Source organism: Hoplias malabaricus, chromosome 10 (assembly GCF_029633855.1).
Source record: "Hoplias malabaricus isolate fHopMal1 chromosome 10, fHopMal1.hap1, whole genome shotgun sequence".
Lineage (NCBI taxonomy): Eukaryota > Metazoa > Chordata > Actinopteri > Characiformes > Erythrinidae > Hoplias > Hoplias malabaricus.
The window spans coordinates 42,400,920-42,420,791 of record NC_089809.1 but is presented as its reverse complement, the minus strand read 5'-3'; positions in this window follow the sequence as shown (position 1 = coordinate 42,420,791).

Genomic DNA, 19,872 nt, shown 5'->3' with positions numbered 1-19,872 from the left:
ATTTAATACAAGTTTCAGTTACTTTAGAAACTTACCCCCATTTCATTTACTTTAGAAACGTTTAATACAAGTTTCAGTTACTTTAGAAACTTACCCCCATTTCATTTACTTTAGAAACGTTTAATACAAGTTTAAGTTACTTTAGAAACTTACCCCCGTTTTAGTTACTTTAGAAACATTTTATACAAGTTTCAGTTACTTTAGAAACTTACCCATACCTATTACTGATACTATTCTGTTTACCACACTATGTCAGGAGGATTCACTTACTTAAGAATCTTTACAGATTTATCAGAAATTTGGCATACGACTCCTCCTGCTATGACTGAATAAAAGATTAACCCTGAATTTTCCCTGTCACGAGGTGATAACCTAAAACCAGTAGTGTAAAGACACAATTGTTTTTACTTACCAACTGGTCTTCCCCATTGATTGTGACGTTGTCTGAGTGGCTACTGTTGCAGTCATACATGTACAGTGTATAGAGGAGTGGGCTCAGCACACAACCCTGTGGAGATCCCTTGTTGATGTTGAGGGCTCTGGAGAGATGTGAGCCAACTCTAACTCTCTGTACACGGTTGTATTTTCACAATCTGAATTTTTTCGACTTGAATTTATGGGTCCGTATTTTTTAATCTGAATTTTTAACCACCTCTGAATTTCATGTTTATCAAATGCCATACAAAAATAATTCAGATATATTCAGACAAATATAATTAAAACGTGCAAAATTCAGATTTAGTCTTTATAGAATACAAACAGTCTTTGTATTCCTCTGTTGTTTGTGTTTTTTTCAGGGATGCCAAAGCCTCAGAAACAACAATGAAAATCCTCACAGTAGCTTTTCTCACACTCTTCACATCATCTGTTCTTGCAACTCCAAAAAAACCCTGGACACCTGACTCTAAAAAGAAATGGGAACAAGGAGAAACCATTTTTCGCGACTCAAATTATCGTTATACATCATCTGATATACCTTCTGTCCATCTTGTGATTTTAGATAGTAATGAGGGAGCTTATATGTTCTACAAAGATAAATATCTTAACTTCAAGAACGCAAAAAATCCAAAAAATGTTTATTCATATCTATATGACCGTAATACAGATACATTCTCATCCATTACTGAGGAGTTCAAGAACAAGGAAGCAAAGCTGACTATTGTGACACATGGAAGCAGAGAAGTTCAACGTCTCCCAGGAACTCATACGGAGTTTGGTGTGAAGTATAGAATTGGTAACAAGTCATCAAAGGAACTTGCTGCTCTTATAAAACAGTTTACGGAGCAAGTGGGATTCAGACCTCTCGAGCAGATGCGATTTATTGTTTGTAATGCAGGAACACAAGCAGCAAGCAACTATATGTCTGATTTTTTAAAAGAAATAAATAACCGGGGAATAAAAATCAGTTCAGCTGTGGCATACCGCACAAAAGTAACAGCAAAGTATACAGTGAATGTAGTTATGTCAACTGTGTCAGAGTACTTTGAAGAACTATCCTGGGCATATGAACAGAAAGGCAAAGAATTGAGTGATGTTCAAGACAAATTAACAGACAATGGAATAACATTAATGTCGGATGATAGGAGAGATAAAAATAAAATGAGGATGATCTACACTTTAAAAGATGGAAAAGTGCTACGTAATTCATATAAAAAAAAGAAGAATCGTCGACAGCATCAACTAGACACAAACATAAATCTGGAAAATGACAAGGCAGAATTTGAAAGACACTACCAGAACTCAATCTATGAAGTATGCAATAACATAATTAGTGGTAAAAGAAAAAATGTAAAAAGGAGAAGAATTAGAAGCCCATCAGTGTGCAGTCTGACAGAGCATAAGATTGAAAAAGACTATGTGATAAACGAAAATACACTAACCATTGAAGATGGTGAAGTTAAAGTGAAACTTGTCAACAGATACGATCCTGATGACACACATTTAGTGTCGTATCCCCTTGAAGAATCGTTTCACATGAAACAGGAGATGGAAACAAAAGAGCACATCACTTCACTGGTGAAAAAAGGTGGAACTGAAATCCTGGAACGCATAAACAAAGTTATGAGTATATATGGTATTGCGGCTGGATTCCTCGGGGCAGGGAAGTTTTTTGCAGAGAATAACACTGTTCGAGGTGCTTTAACTTTAACCCAGTCTCTGCATGAACTCGGAGAGGTGACCAGTTTAAACAAACAACTCTCCAGAATTTCCCAGAAAGTTTTCCAGAAAAGTCTCCAAAGTGCAGCAAGTAAAGTGGGTATGAAAAAGGCTCTCACAAAAATCAGCGGCTCTGTGGAGAGGCTTGGAAAGAGTGCTGCAGGACAGTTTCTGAAGGGATTTCCCATTGTTGGCATGTCCTTTGATGGCTATTCTATTGCAGAAGGTGTAAAAGCCATTGAGCACATCGACAGATCTGATCCAAATCAGGAGAAGTACTTTGGACTAGAAGCCACAAACCTGGCTCTCGATGTGACTACAACAGCGCTCTCAATTTCAGAACTTGCTTTCCCTCCAGCAGCAGTTGTGCTGCAGCCCATAATTATTGCCCTGACCATAGTCAGAATGTCTATTGGGGACTTCTATTGTGATATTGTGAGTGAGTTAGACAAGCTGCCCCAGGGAGCCAATGATTTGGATAAGATGAAAGCTGTCATGAAAGGACTTGGGGAGGGTGCTGGGAATTTTGTTACAGGGGGATTCCTGAGAGCAAAGAAAGCACTTGATGAAGAAGTGAAACAAAACCAAGAACTCCTACGCAATCTTTCAAAAGTAGAATCCTATTATAAAATTACTGCTGATGATGGAAATACAAGAACTCTGAATCTAATGGAAGGCATCCTGTCTCAGCATGGAGGATTTGTGACTGTCCAGCTCCTAAACAATGGGAGTGTGACAGTTCAGGTTGGAGGAGTTGATAATGGAAGTGGTGGGGTCAAAACCATAAAGAAAACATTTTACGACCCCAGTCTACAGAACATTGTACTTGGAGTTGGAGAATCAGCTAAATTTGTCTATACGCAAAAGGCAGCCCATCTATTTTGGGTAATTCCTGTTTATCATGCAAAGGTAATTAGTGGAGAAATCAAACTCCACTCATCCATGTTTGGCACCTACTATGGCAATGATAAGGACAATATGTTTTTTGCCATTGATCAACCTCCAAAAGATCCTGATATGGAGTTTGTGATTAAAAATTATCACTACACCATTTATGGTCATGGGGGAGATGACAGTTTTTTTCTTGGGCCACAGACATCCGTGCTCTCAGGGGGAGAAGGGAGGGATATTTATGTTTTTCCTACAAGTGGAACTCATGCAGACATTGATAATTTCTCACATGACATGTTGGAGGATCATCTGTTGATAAAGGCCCCTTTCAGTCGTATTGATTGCACTCGAAGGAACACTGACCTTGTCCTTGTCTATGGGTCACAGGGATACAAAATTACCATCAGAAACTGGTTTGTGCATAGCAGTGCCGAGCATTACCAGCACATGACTTTCCAATCTGCAGACGGAGTCATGTTTAAGGTTACGGACAAAGGACTTTCAAATGGCAAGTTCCACGCTATGTGTGAGCCAGAAACACTGGACAAATCAAAATCAGGCACTGGAGTGTCAGTCAGATTAACTGGAGAATTTAAAAGTGTAATTAATGTAATTGGGAGTAAATTTCCTGACACCATTGTGGGAAACGAGAAAAACAACGTTTTTAATGGAGGTCATGGACCAGACACACTTGAAGGAGGAGAGGGAGCTGATACATATGAAATCTTTCAGGGACAGGGATGTGACACAATCAACAACTACGCCAAAGATGAGAAACTGGACGTGGTAGTGTTTCGTGTGCCTTTCAGTAGTATTCATGCTGATCTGCAGGGGGAGGACCTCCAGATAGTTGATAAGGTTGATGTTAGATCAACATGTGTACGGCTTAAAAACTGGAACAAAAGCAAAAGTTTTCAGCACGCTACCTTTCTGTCCTCGGATCATGTGACATTCCATATCTCAACCAATGAAGGTGAGCTGACAATGACTGCACTAATGGTTGATCTAAGTCAAGACAGCCATGGCAGCACCGTTAATCTCTCAGACACTTCTAAACACCTGCTTTATGTATTGACTATCTTTGACTCTGCCTACGATGATGTTCTAATTGGCAATGCTCTTGGGAACTTTCTGAGCTGCACTGGAGGCAGAGACCACTTGCAAGGGGCAGGTGGCAGTGATAAATACGTAATTAAATCTGGATGTAAACAAGCATACATATTTAATTTAGATGAAGACCTTGTCAGTGACGTTTTGTTTTTGGAGCATCCATTTTCAAAGATCAGAGCTACGTATCAGTGGCCTCATATCATTTTGAAAGTCGTGGACTCAGATACTGAGGTACACCTACAGGACTGGCTCAAAGGTAAAGAGTTCCAACACCTGGCACTGCAAACCATTGATGGTGTCATCTCCATGATAGCCTCAGATATTTCTGAACCTAAGATAATTACCCCCTTTGAGATAAACCTCAGTCAGGAAAACTGTGAAGAACATACAAAAACGTTTGATCTGGGTAAAGATCCTTTTAGCGAAGTAAGACGCTTCAAAGCTAAATCCAGCAACTGCTCCTACTCTGTGATTGGAAACTCTGAAGATAACTATATTGACCCAGGCATTGGCAATGCCATGAAGCATCAATATTTAATGGGGGATAATGGGTCAGACACTTATTTCTTGGGACATGAATATGGATATGAGAATGAAATTAATAATGAAGCTACGGACATGAAAACTGATTATCTTTTTCTAGAAGTGCACTACAATGACATTACAGTGTTACTACAGCCACCACACGTCATATTGTCATCTAGATCCAGAAATGATTATATTCGTGTCCGATTACTCAAATACCTTCAGGGTCCTGAACACCAACATCTTGTGGTAAAATCCTCAGATGGATTCCTTTTTCAGGTGAATCCACTCTCTTATCCGTACAAATCAGTCCTTTCCATTGATACTTCAACTTCTACTAAGAGCTGTAACATCAGTTGTGCTGAAGGAGATGAATTCCTCACAGTTTCCCAAATTTATGGAGCCAGTCACTTCAGTAACTACATAACTGGGAGTAAAAGTAGTTCTCTAATTAAAGGGGGCAACAAGAATGACTACCTCCAGGGTAATGAGGGCAACGAGAGAATAGAAGGAGATGCAGGAGATGATGTTATAAAAGGGGAAAATGGGGAGGATATCCTGTTAGGTGGAGAAGGAGATGATGAAATCATGGGAGGAGCAGGAAATGATCTGATTTATGGTGGATGGGGGGCAGACAAGGTAGATGGGGGCCCAGGGGTCGATACTGTGTTCTTCAGTGGAGATGTGAAAACCTCCACGGGAGTAAAAGTAGATCTTAACTTAGGCAAAGGCGAGTGGGCAGATGCTGAGAATGACACCTACACAGGTGTGGAGGCAGTGAGTGGAACAAATTTTAACGATTTGATCATTGGAGATGATGAGGACAATGATCTACAAGGGAAATTTGGAAATGACACCCTCATACCAGGACATGGCACAGATCTCCTGTTTGGTGGACCTGGGAATGACTTGTACGTCCTGGATGACTGCAGTGGTGTAAAACACATCAATAACTTTGCTTCAGACAAGGCTCAAGACTATATTCTTCTTCGAGACTTTAGCCACAATGATGCCTGCTTCTTCTTACTGGAGGGAAACCTGGTCATAGCCTTCTCTTACCAAAATCCTGTTCTGAGTCTTATCCAACAAAATGACTTAACAGTTCTTCTGGAAAACTGGAATAACGATGGCTCATTCAATCAGCATGTGGAATTCGTCTTTGCCAACGACACCATGGTCGACAGTTCCTTCTTCACCTCAGCTGCAGAGATCAGTCCGACTCTTTCTGAAATAAACTCAACCATGCCCACCCTCCATGTGAGGTCAGCTAATGAAACAGCAGTAGAAATTGAGGTTAAAACACTGAACAAACTAAACAACAAAGAGTACAAAATCAAGTACCATTTAGAAGTGTCAGATGAGTTGTTTTTTAGTGACAGTCTCCACTGGGATCATCAGCCTTTGATCATATATTCAGGTCTTCAATCAGGGGTTCTTTACACCTTTCAGTTTCATGTGACATTGTGTGAGTTTCCTCTACTTGTGCTGGCTGAAACAACACAGAGAACAAATCCAAACCCACCAACATCGGTAACTGTGACCCACGTCTCCCACAGCAATGCATTTATCAGATGGACAGCACCATCTCCAGACTCTGACCCAAGTAGCAGGGAGTACAGTTATGTGGTACATGTCAATGATTATGGATATAAAACGGTAAGGCAGATTACAACCGGTCTCACTAGTGCAGAGATAACAGATTTAAAACCTGGAACGGAATACAAAGTGTCTGTGTCATCAACTATCTCAGGAATAATAAGTCAGGAGAAATCTGTTCACATGAAGACCTCTAATTACTGTCCCACGTATAGTGCACCTGTGGGAACTAGAGTTATTGGGGAGAAGATGACAAGCCGTGGTCCAGCTGTGTTGATTGCTTGTGAAGAAGGGTACAGTCTAACCTCGGGTCCTGAAATCTTGTGTTTAGAAAAAAGATTCTCCAGACCATGTGTCCCTAGGAGATGTAATCATGAATATAACGTAATCCCTCATGGATCATTCGTAGAAAGACAATGCTTAACGAATAAAATACAAAGTCAGTGTCTATTTGGACACTTTAAGCCTCCCATACCAGTTTGTTGTCACATGCCCAGCATTGCTCACATTGAGAAAAAATATAGAACTGAAAGTTACATCATTGCTGTTGACTTTTCATGTCCACATGGATACTGGCTTTCAGGACCTTCTCACCTTGACTGTGATCTGAAAAGAGGACAGTGGTCTCAGTCTCTTTTTCCATCGTGTTACCCGATCCCTTGCCCAGACCCCCCACAGGATCCTCATGGCAGATTCAGATCACTGTCAAGACATTCAGATGATTTTAAAGAAGGGGACATATTGAAGATGGAATGTGATGCTAATTATCATCCTACTAAGGACAGAATAACCTGCAGGAATGGAGAGTGGGAACAGTCTAACTGTGAACCAAATGTTCGACTTATTGAAACAAACAGTCAAAGTTTTAAACTCTATGGAAAACTACAGCAATGGAAATCAGGCACATGGACAAGTCGGATCACTTCAGCACATGCTGAAAACCTTGCTAGGTTTTCCTGTGAAAACAGAGAGTTAGTGTTTGTGAAATTAAGATTGGAGGACCTATTGGTGGAGTGCTCTATGGTAAAACTGGAAACATCTGGAAGAGAATATTCTGGAAAGGCTAAAGTAAACCTAAGGAATGGCTGGGAGAGCGTCTGTTTTGAAGGCATCACTGAAGCAAGGACTTTCTGTAGATTGTTATATCCGGGGAAAGGTGAGTGCATGCATATACAGTATTTTTTACAGATACTAATTTTCTTGTTATTATTTGTCTTACATAAAGATATCATATTATCACAAAAATGTGAATTTAAGACAAATACAAATAGCATTTGGTAAATGATAATTTATGGCCAATGTCAATTGTGAACAATGGCTCTATGTATAAAAATAATTGTACCCTATGAATTAACTGTGATTAATCACATTGTTGGAAAGCTGAGTTCAATTTCACTATACACACCCAAGCCTTATTACTGCCAGACCTGTAGATTCAAGAAATCACTTAAATAGAAGCTCTCTGACAACAAGAAGTAGGCTAAAAGTTTAAAATTGGAATTTGGATCCTAGATTATTTTTTCTGATTAGGCCATTTTAACTGTATTAGCTTTTACTGTGATGTGACAACACAAGTTCAGATGATTCATGCCTGTGATCTTTTTAGGGCACAGATGTACGTACAGAGACACTTTTGTACTACATAATTTGCAACACTGGTTTTAGTAACTCCACTGTAGTCCAACAGCTGTTAAAACTGCTATTATGATTAAAGATATTACAATCCAATACCAATATTTTTAATTCTCCAAATACGATTTTGCTCAGAGTCAAAGATTTCTGTTGTTTCCTGAAATAATCTCTGAAATCAGGGATGTGGAAGTTTCTGTTGGATACTGTTGCTATGCAGAAATAGGGTTCCATTCGCCTGGTCTATTAGACAGATTTGGTTTGTGATTCACTGGAATGCACAGTGCTCTTGGTACAAAATGATGATTATTTTCAGTTTTGAAAATGATCTAGGATCTTTTCACTGGTTTCACACTTGGTATTTCATATCTTCTCTCAATTCTATTTCAATTCTCAATGATATTTAATGTTTTGGGAATATTTTCCAAGCCATAATTACAATGTTTATGCATCAATTGATGCTTGGTTAATTTAATCTGCTGTTTTTTTATTATTATTATTATTATTATTATTATTATTATTAACTGCTGGCTATCCAGCATATGCCCTTTCCTGAAGTTTCAATTTAATCATTATCCTTGCAGTCTGATGAGGTTGTGGTTGGATTAGGTCAACATATTCCCATTTTTTTCTATTAACTATAAACTGTAAACTATAGTCTTTTTGTTTAACTGGTTCTGACTAATGTTGTTCCCTACCAACATTTTTGGAGTGCATTGCAGGCGTCAGATTTAATAATAGAAAATAACAGATTGTTATTATTGCATTTTACAAAATGACCTAACCTTTCCAGAAATTATGTCTCTAGTTTAGTTGATGCATTTTTGTAATCTGATGTTGCTATGAAGGACAATTAGTAAAAATAAAACACATTTTAAAAACACTCCTTCTGTTTAGACATAATTTAATCTGCAGTTTTCTTTGTAAATCACATAGAGAACGTTTATACAGTTGCTCATGCAAATTAGTACAGATGATTATGGGTATACTATAGTTACATGGGTTCTGCTGAAGCTGAATTTTAACAGTGTCTGCATGCTGTTTGTTTTTAACAGACTGGACTGTTTCTTTACCAGGCAGCACTCTGTTTCATGCTGCTCAATTTTTCCACTGTGATGAACATCTCTGCTCAATGGAGAAGAAACCACAGACATGTTACAAACAGATCCAGTGCAGATCCATGTGTGATCCTTTTAGAATTCCTAATGGACAGAGTGACTGTGAAAACATTTTTGATGGAGATTCATGTTCAGTGTCCTGTAATCGACTCTACAACCTCCAAGGCCCGTTTCAGATTCGGTGCACGAGTGATGGCTGGTCAGACAGTCCCTACTGCATAGGTAAGATCTAAATATTTAAGTGAAAGAAGAAGATCTGATAATTATGCTAGAAAAACCCAAATTATTTATATTAAGTAATAACTAACATGAATGACACATTTATTAAATAAAACACTGTGCAGTATGAAATTAGAAAACAGAAATATATAATCACTATTTTTAATGTTAGATTAATCTTTGTTTAATTATTTCACTTTATTTCAACATTTTGCCAGCCACTGGAACAGCAGCAGCTTTGTACTTTACCATCCTCTTGCTTGAAGCAAATATTTAAATATGCCCTTTCTCTCAGTTTATTGGCAATTTATGGCCAAGACTTTCTCAATCATAACGCCAGACTGATGATTAAGTCACTATACAGATTTACACTTCTGAACCATGCAAGTTAGTCTTCTAGGTTTTTGGCTTTTCATTAGCAGTGTTTTCGAGGGCATGCTGAGTAGTTGATAATTGATCAAATCAGTACTTCCTCCTTTATTTGTACACAGGTTATTACACAGCCAGTTTACTACAAAATAGAACAGCAAACCATACAAACGGGAAAACTCACTGCTTAGTATCATTCTTATTTTTACTATTCCATACATAACACATTCATACAAAAAAAGTACCAAAAAAGACACTAAACAAATTGTGAATAAAAACTGAATGCAATGATGTGGAGGTGCCAACATCTAATATTTTATTCAGCACAGAACACAAATCACAGATCAAAAGTTTAAACTGAGAGAATGTATCATTTTAAGGGAAAAATATTTTGTTTCAAAATATCATGGCATCAACAAATCCCCAAAAAGTTGGGACAAGGCCATTTTTTACCACTATGTGGCATCCCCCCCTTCTTACAACACTCAGACGTCTGGGGACAGAGGAGACCAGTTTCTCAAGTTTAGAAATATTCATGTCTAATACAGGCCTCTATCTGTTCAATCATCTTGGGCCTTCTTTGTCGCACCTTCCTCTTTATGATGCGCCAAATGTTCTCTATAGGTGAAAGGTCTGGACTGCAGGCTGCCATTTCAGTACCCGGATCCTTCTCCTAAGTAGCCATGATGTTGTGATTGCTGCAGAATGTGGTCTGTCATTATCTTGTTGAAAAATGCAGGGTCTTCCCTGAAAGAGATGACGTCTAGATGGGAGCAAATGTTGTTCTAGAACCTGAACATAGTTCTCTGCATTAATGGTACCTTTCCAGACATGCAAGTTGCCCATGCCACAAGCACTCATGCAACCACATACCATCAGTGATGCAGGCTTCTGAACGGAGCGTTGATAACAACTTGGGTTATCATTGTTCTCTCTGGTCCGGACGACATGGCGTCCCAGTGTTCTATAAAGAACTTCAAATTGTGATTCATCTGACCACAGAACAGTCTTCCATTTTGCCACACTCCATTTTAAAAGACCCCTGGCCCAGTGCAAACGTCTGAGCTTGTGGAGCTTGCTTAGAAATGGCTTCCTCTTTGCACTGTAGAGTTTCAGCTGGCAATGGTGGATTGTGTTCACTGAAGTATTCCTGAGCCCAATCTGTTATTTCCTTGACAGTGGCATTCCTGTTTGAGGTGCAGTGACGATTAAGGGCCCAGAGATCACGAGTATCCAGTAGAGTTTTACGGCCTTGACCCTTACACACAGCAATTGTTGCAGATTATCTGAATCTTTTGTTGATAATGTTATGCACGGTTGATGATGATAACTTAAAAGTCTTTGCTATTTTATGCTGGGTAACACCATTCTGGTATCGCTGCACTATCTTTCTGCACAACAATGGTGGAATTGGGGATCCTCTTACCATCTTGACTTCAGAGAGACACTGACACTCTGAGAATCTCTTTTTATCCCCAATCATGTTGTCAATTGACCTAATTAGTGTTAATTGGTCTTCCAGCTGTTCGTTATATGCTCAATTTCCTTTTCCAAGCCACTTATTGCTACTTGTCCCAACTTTTTTGGGTTGACACTGTGAAATTTTGAATCAACATATTTTTCCTTTAAAATGTTACATTTACTCAGATTAAACTTTTGATCTGTCATCTATGTTCTCTTACAAAGAAAATATTGACATTTGCCATCTCCACATGATTGCATTCAGTTTTTATTCACAATTTGTTTAGTGTCCCAACTTTTTTGGAATCCGGTTTGTACATATTCTACACATTTGCACACACAAATACACAGCTCCACTTCACTAGTTGCGCACATTGCTGTATACACACACATGAACATGTGTGTGTATATATATATATATATATATATATATATATATATATATATACATACATTTTATAAGTGGTTTCTGCCCATTGTGTTGGATTGTCAATGCAACCCCCTTGCACATCTCGTGTCTTCACGGCATAGACAATTGCCTTCAGATGACCCCAAAGATAAAAGTCTAAGGGGGTCAGATCGGGAGACCTTGGGGGCCATTCAACTGGCCCACGATGACCAATCCACTTTCCAGGAAAATGTTCATCTAGGAATGCTCAGACCTGGCACCCATAATGTGGTGGTGCACCATCTTGCTGGAAAAACTCAGGGAACGTGCCAGCTTCAGTGCATAAAGAGTAAAACACATCATCATGTAGCAATTTCGCATATCCAGTGGCCTTTAGGTTTCCACTGATGAAGAATGGCCCCACTACCTTTGTACTCCATATACTACACCATACTATCAAGATGTGCAGCACCTGAAACTACGGATACTGGAAGCCTGTGCTAGCATTTTTCTCCTGTGGTGTTGCTATCAGTGTGTGAAGAGCGGGAGAAGAGGGTTACATTGACAATCCAACAAATTGGGCAGCACTTTGAACACATTTTATAAGTGGTCAGAATCTTGTAAATAACTCATGAAAGAATAAAGTTACGACCATTGTTAACCATTGTTTTTCTTGTGAAATTCCCAATAAGTTTGATGTGTCACATGACCCTTTTCCTACTGAAAAAACAAACGTTGGATCCAAAATGGCTGACTTCAAAATGGCCACCATGGTTCAAGAAGTTTATTGCCGTTTCAGCAGTATACAGTGTTTACAGTACACAGTGAAACGAAATAGCGTTCCTCCAGGACCAAGGTGCTACATAAAACAATACGCACATTAAAGTGCAACTAGTGCAAAGCTAGTGCAACATATAACACTGCATACACATTAAAGTCACCACCCATCTTGAAAAGTTTCCCTCCTCCCATATACTAATGTGCCGGAAGAAAACAGGAAGTGAATATCACCAACCATTCCCATTTTATTAAGGTGTATCCATATAAATGTCCCACAATATACATACATATATATATATATATATATATATATATATATATATATATATATATATATATATATATATATATATATATATATGCATGGTCTTGTAGATCTGAGTATCTGCTGTGTAATTTGTATTATATTTTCCTCTTTATATTATATTCCTTTGTAACGGAGAGTCATGTAAGCCTTTCCCTGAACATTAAACTGTGTATGGCGCTGTGTGTGATGAATAGAACATCAGAACCTTGAATTAGCCACCTCCATAGAGACTCCAGTACCCATAGTCCAGTGTGGTCTGGGGGGCCAAGACGCCAGACGTCAAGGTGAATCTGAAAGTGCTGGCTCATGCAAAGCATACGTCCTCTAAGACTGTTATTCACCTGAAACAGTCAGAGCTTCCTTAGGCTAATGTTAAAGAAGTGTGTGCTTTAGCCAGAAGGATGTCTGATGCAGTAGTATGTTCTGGTCCACTTCCAATCAGGTGTGGCGACGAAACCTACCGCAGATTTTGGTCGCTTTATTGCTGGATTTCTGTATGGTGCTCAGAGAATAACACTGATAACAAGGTCAGGCAGCAGGCTTAACCTATTGTCTGTGCAATGCCACTGGTTGTTCCTCCTCCACCTTTGGTACGTGCTAACCACTGCATACATGGAACATTCCATAACACAATTTTTCATTTTTTTTATCTATCCATCACAATCTGACCATTGTCACAGTCACTCAGATCTTTACACATGACAGTTTTTACTGTTTCCAACACATCAACTTCAAGAACGGACTGTTCACATGCTGCCTAATATATTCCATCCCTCCACAGGTCCCACAGTAAGAAGATAATTAATGTTTTTACTGTCACCCCTGTCAGTGGTTTTAATGTTATGGCTGATCGAAGTATATAAACTAATTTTTATATAAAGCTGCTTTGTGACATCATGTTTTTAAAAGCGCTATACAAATAAAATTGACTGACGTTGCATTAGTTGAAGGTTCACAGTTTTCTTTTTATGACATTAGAAATATAAAAAAAACATGATCACAGAGCAACGTTATATAAAACTGTATTTTAGTTTTGCATATGATCATCTTAGTTAAATGTAATGTATTCAAGAATATGCACTGTTCTCTACATAAAATCATTTTGGGAGATAAAATATGTGGGGACTTGTTTTCTTATCATGGGTAAATTTAAACAAGAGTTACATTAGTGCACTAAACTATAAATTCATTTTGTATATGTTCCAATGCTGTGAAATCAGTGATCATAAATCTAAACAATGCTTTTGATTTCAATACATACATGGTTATTTTTTATGACAACAATGAAATTATATTCTAGTTATCTATCTGTAGTTAAGCTCATTATGTCACGCCCTGCCTTTGTCCCCATGTGCTCACTTGTGCACATGGCTCTGTTTGTTATGGTCCATGTCTCAGCCCATGTTCCGCCTTTGTTCTTCCTCCTCATCAGTGTCCACGTCAGTGTCATTTGTAATCCATCCCCCTCGTTATCTGTCTTAAGTGTCTCTTGTCTATGTAGTGTATTTAATTTCCCTTGTCTCACGTCCTCTTGTCCGTCATTCGTTTCCTATGTCATGTTACTCTGTTTAGTCTGTCTTTCTCCACAGGTTTCCATTGTTGTTTCGCTCCCTAGTCTGCTTGTCTCGTCTGTCCCTCACTTCTGTTTGCTCTCTTATTGTTTCCTTTGTCATCGTTTCTCATTTCCATTGTCATGTTGTTTCCAAGTCTGTCTGTCTCTGCTGATCCTTGTTTAGGTTTGTTCTCTGTTTAGCTCTCTCTGTTTAAGACTCTGTTTAGCTCTCTAGTCTGTACCATTTGCTCTAGCTCTCCATGTTCTAGTTTGGTTTGTTTAGCTCCCTTTGTCTAAGTCTCTGTCAGCTCGCTGTATCTTTGTGTTAAAGTCTCTGTCTGTATCTGTTTAATTTCTTTTGTTTAAAATAAAGCTCGCTGTGTTTTTGCAAGTGCGTTCGCCTCCATCAGTCCACCGCGTGATCCTGACACTGTTTTTATTTTACATTAGTTTTGAATATTACTAAAGTGATCTCATGTCAAATTTACTTTCATTTCTATTAAAATATTACAAACAACTAAAAGCATATATTTACGTTATGATTTCATTGATACAGTAGGTATTAAGATTATCTTGTTGGGACATAAACATGAATACACTACACATGCAGAAAGTCATATAGTATGAAAAATTAGTATGTGTGATATTTTTACTGATCATATAAATAAAATCATGTTTTAATGTTATTTACAGAAAGTGTAGACTGTGGATCTTCGCATGAACCTGGACCTCATTCAGTGGGCTGCTTAACCAAATTATGGACTGAAATTGGTTGCAGTGTTGAATCTAAACTATCTCCAACCAAACGTCGAGATTTCTGGAAGCAGTTTGATAACAATATGGTAGTTGAAGTGAAATCCTACATGGTGAGACTTTTACTTCACAGTTCACATTCATATGACCCAGACTGCCAAGTGGACAAAAAGTGTTTTCCTAGAAAAGCAACAGTCCTCACGAGTGATGGGACCCATAAGTCCATGTCAGAACTAAAGGTGGGTGATAAAGTCCTTGCACTGGACTCATATGGAAATCTTGTATACAGTGAAGTAATCCTTTGGCTCGACCGTCGACCTTCTGCAGAAGAGCACTACATTCTCCTTACTACAGAAGGAATCTCAGAGCCACTCTCGATGTCACCTGACCATGTGACCTTCATCGCCACCTCCAATGGAACTGCTGCCTCAGTCGCCACCATGATCCCGGTGTTCGCCAAAGACCTACGGCCAGGTCACTTAATCCATCGCTACGACCCGACAACTGGTTTACTGGTGGCCCACCGTGTGACCATCGTTCAGGAATCCAAGGACCTAGGTGCTTACGCTCCTCTGACTGTGGAAGGAAACCTGATTGTGGACGGGCACCTGGTGTCCTGCTATGCCTTGCAATGCCTCCAGTATTTCGCCCACCTCCCTTTCGCCCCCTACAGGTTTCTTCACACTCTCCGGTCTTATGTGCCCTTCTTTGAAAGCATGTTTCCTGTTCAGCATGAGCAGGAGGAGGAGGGCATGCACTGGTATGCCAGCGCCTTGTACCAGGTGGGACAGTGGTTCGGTTACCCGTTTGGTGAAACTTGCTATCCCAGAGAACTGCGTCTGTACCATTACCCCTGATTGTCTGCAGTCAACCAGAGGAAAGCTGAGGCCAAATCTCGTTCAGCACAAAAATGTAAACATTTATATTTTAGGAAATCTTGACAACATTTGATTCATTTAGATTCAAACTAAATACCCCATATTTTTAGCTATGCATCTTTAATTTCTGCCTGTACTTATATTTACATTAATGTTTATATTTTCATGCTGATGTTTTTATCCAGTGAACTTCAGAAGGTTTATTGTGAAAGTTTGATGTAGTAAAGATGCTGCAGGGTGTTACTCATTTACAGATAGTGGTGACATCCTTTTTTTCCCCAGCATCTGACTGTAATTTCTCTAAAACAATTTCAGGTTTGGGATTCGGTTTTTTACTTTCAATAATCACATATGAAAACTGTGTGTGTGTGTAGTGACTGTCCATTTATGAACCCACATTGTAACACGATTAGTCAGTCATGTACATACCCTTTTTTTGTAATTCTCTTCTCATGGAGTTTTTTGAAGTTACCATCCAATACCTAGTTTTAGCGGTTAATAAATAATGATTTTAAATAATGTTTACTGCTGATTTAACAAATTCATGCAAATCATGGAGAATCTGAACAAAACCTTGTTCTCTTTAAACTCACTCTCACCTACTACTTTATAGAGAAAAATTATCTTATATTTTTTATTTGTTTTATATTATTATTTGTTTGTATTTACTGTGATTACATATAACTATCATTATCATAGTTGCCAAAGACTTCTGCATAGTACTGTAATGTGTCAACAAACTCTCCAACAGAATTCAAATATTTACTATTATTAGTTTTTATTTAGACTGAACTATCTACAAATTTCTTTCTAATCTCCTAAGACAACTCTGTCTTTATCTTTCTTTAGTCCGTGTCCAGTGTGGTACACACCATGAGACCAAACAGCACAGTGACTACTTTTGACCCTTAAATATGTAGCGTATATGCTGATAATTAATTCATATTGTCAATATAATAGGATTGGCCATTCAATCCTTGGGAGCACCACCCTATGATTTCCAGGGAAAAAATATAGTAATTTAATGGCAGTAAATGTTTCCATTGATTTAATTTGTTAAAAAATAAGTGTAATTCTACCTTGTTTTAACAGTAATACAACAATTAATACAGTCACTGAAGGTGATAATGCTTCATGACAGATCTTCCTATCTATTTGTGTGATCATTTTACTAAGAATAAGTCTTAATAGGACAGTCTTACCGAGGACACATCCTACCTCGGCTGCAGCTAATGTTATTGGGAGCCGGTTGAGGACCCCAGATGAAGTGGGCTGACAACAGAGGTTGCCTGTTTCAAAGCCACAATGGTCAGAAAATTACAGAAAATTGTTGAAGAATTGAATGATATTTTGCACTTTTCAAAGTTTCATTCCCTTAGAGAATTAAAAAAGGTTCTTAGTGAACATAGTATAGAAATAAATGATGGGGTTATTCAAGAAATTAATGATGCATTATTCAAAACAAATTCATTTATTTTAGCTACTGAAGAAAAAAGTGCACTGTCACATGATCACAAGAGAAATATCTATTTTAAGGAGCACTTCCTTGTAAATGAGCCAACTGAATATACATATAGAAGCACCTATAAAAATTCATTTGTTTATGTTTCAGTCATTCAGGTTTTAGAAATTGTATTGGGATATTCAGATTTTTCAGAAAAGTGGTCAATATAGGTCATTTAGATATGGTCAGTACTTCAAAGACAATAAACTTTTCGTGGCACAAGAGACAAGTATTTCTATAGGACTGTACATTGATGAGTTTGAAGTGTGTAGTACTTTGGGGACAACTAGAAAAAAATCATAAGATTACTGCAGTCTATCGAGTTGTGCTTAACCTACCAGCCAAGCTTCGCTCTACTCTGCCTTTAATTCAGCTAGCTGCTCTTGGAAAGAGTATTGATGTCAAAAGGTTTGTGTACGATGCGTTTCTTTATCCACTTATTAAGAATATAAAGTCACTGGAAACAGTTGAAGTGTTTGAGGTTCTAGATACGTTTGTACAGGGAACAATATTTTGTGTCTGTACAGATACTCTTGGGGCCCGCAGTCTTGAAGGTTTCACAAATCTTTTAATGTTGAAAACTTTTGCAGATTTTGTTGCTTTAATTGAGACCAAATTGCCACAGTTGAGGGATTCTCAATTAAGAACTGTAGAGCAGCACCACACCTATGTGGAGGAACTTGAATCTACTGACAAACATAGTGTGAGTGGTGTAAAAAGGGCTTGTGTACTCAGTAAGCATTTGGCATACGTCCATACAGAGACTGGATTTCCTCCAGATATTTTACATGACTTGTTTGAAGGTGTAATTCCAGTTTAATTATCTTTGTGTCTGAAGGAATTGATTCAGAAAGGATTCATTACATTTGATGGACTAAACAGTTCATCGTTCCCTAAAATCATTCCTTTACAAATTTTCTGATAAGGTTAGCAAGCCACAACAAATTACAAAAGCCAGCTTTGGAGTGGGAAGAGTCAGTGGTAATGGACAAGAAAATTGGACACTGTTGCATTTACTACCTCTTATGATTGGGAGCACTATTCCAGAAGAGGAGCCCTCATGTGAAATATTGATGGACCTTAAAGAGATTGTTGAGATTGCTGTCTCTACTGCATTATCAGAGGAAATACTGTGCTACTTGGTGAGTGAAATATCTGACCATCAAAAGTTACTTTTTTCTTTTACTTTCCTGACTTTAGGTTTCACCCAAAACATGTACATGTACGCTGGTTTGGACCTCTAGTGGACCATTTAGTTTGAATCGAAGCATAACTTCTTCAAACAAGTGCATAATGCTTTCAGTTTCAAAAATGTACTTGTAACACTCTCCTCTTAACATCAACAAATGATGGCATACCACCTCGATGGACAAAATCTGTTCAAACCAAAATTGTACGCTGGGAATGTTGACACAATCAAAATCTCATCTTTAGAAGAAAAACACAGGGCAGTAATCAAAAAGAGGTAAACTGTGTCCCTTTCCAAAGATGTTTGTTTGTATGGGACCCAGTATGTAAAGGGCATGGTAATTTCTACTGGGCAATGCAGTGGGCTGCCAGACATCTACAAGATACAGAACATATTTGTGGACATTGCAAAAGTGTCCTTTGTCGGTACAAAGCTCTCATCTTGGTTTCTGGAACATTACAGGCCTTATCGGCTTATTGAAGGCAGCCACACCGATATAGAAATCCTGGACCCAGAGGCTTTGAATGATTACCACCCAGTGGCTGCATACCCAGTAGCAGGAATATTAATGGTGACCCCCGGGACATGCTTTTTGCAGTGATTATAATGATAAGTACTATGGATGTACATGATTTCAAAATTTATCTTTGTTTGACTTTTTTTATTGTGTGTGGTTGTTAATATAATAGTATTTATAGTAATGTATGTGTGTGTGTGTGTGTGTGTGGGCTTGTACACACTTTGGTGTGTTTTTATTTGTATATATAAATGTATGTGTGTGTCAAGTTTGTTTCTATGTGATGTCCACTTACCAGAAGCTCTCCTTAGTTCTCTAATTACAGTCTGTAGTCTCTGTTTCTTTGCATACTTTTTTAGTGTCTTTTTACCCTGTTCATCAATGGTCAGGACCACCACAGCGCAGGTACTATGTTCATTCTCAGCACTGCAGTAACACTGGCTTGGTGGTGGTGTGTATGTATTTGTTGCACTGGGGTTCAGGCACAGTAGTGTTTAATACGCACATTTTGTTGTGCTGGAAATCTTATGTCTTTGACTTTTTTTCCCATTTATCTCATCGCATATATGATGTTTGATTAAACTTGATCATATTGTATATTTTTAACCTTGGTGATTCTCTCTGTTTGCCCATGGTTACATAAATCCTGCACAGTTCTGCCTTGCATGCTTATTTTTTTTATGTTTGTTTTCACAGGCTTTGTTATTGCGAGTTCACATAAACCTAAAACTCATTCGTAAAATCAAGTTGACCAAGACCCCGGAATCTGTGGAGCAACTGCAGACCGAACTTCGAAAAAGATTTGCACTGGAAGGTGAATTCTCTGTACAGTATGAAGACCCAGATTTTGGTGAAGCCCTTTGTAACTTAATGGACATCGCAGAGTTGACTGCCGAAAAGGCTGTTTTGCACATTGTTTGGAATAATGA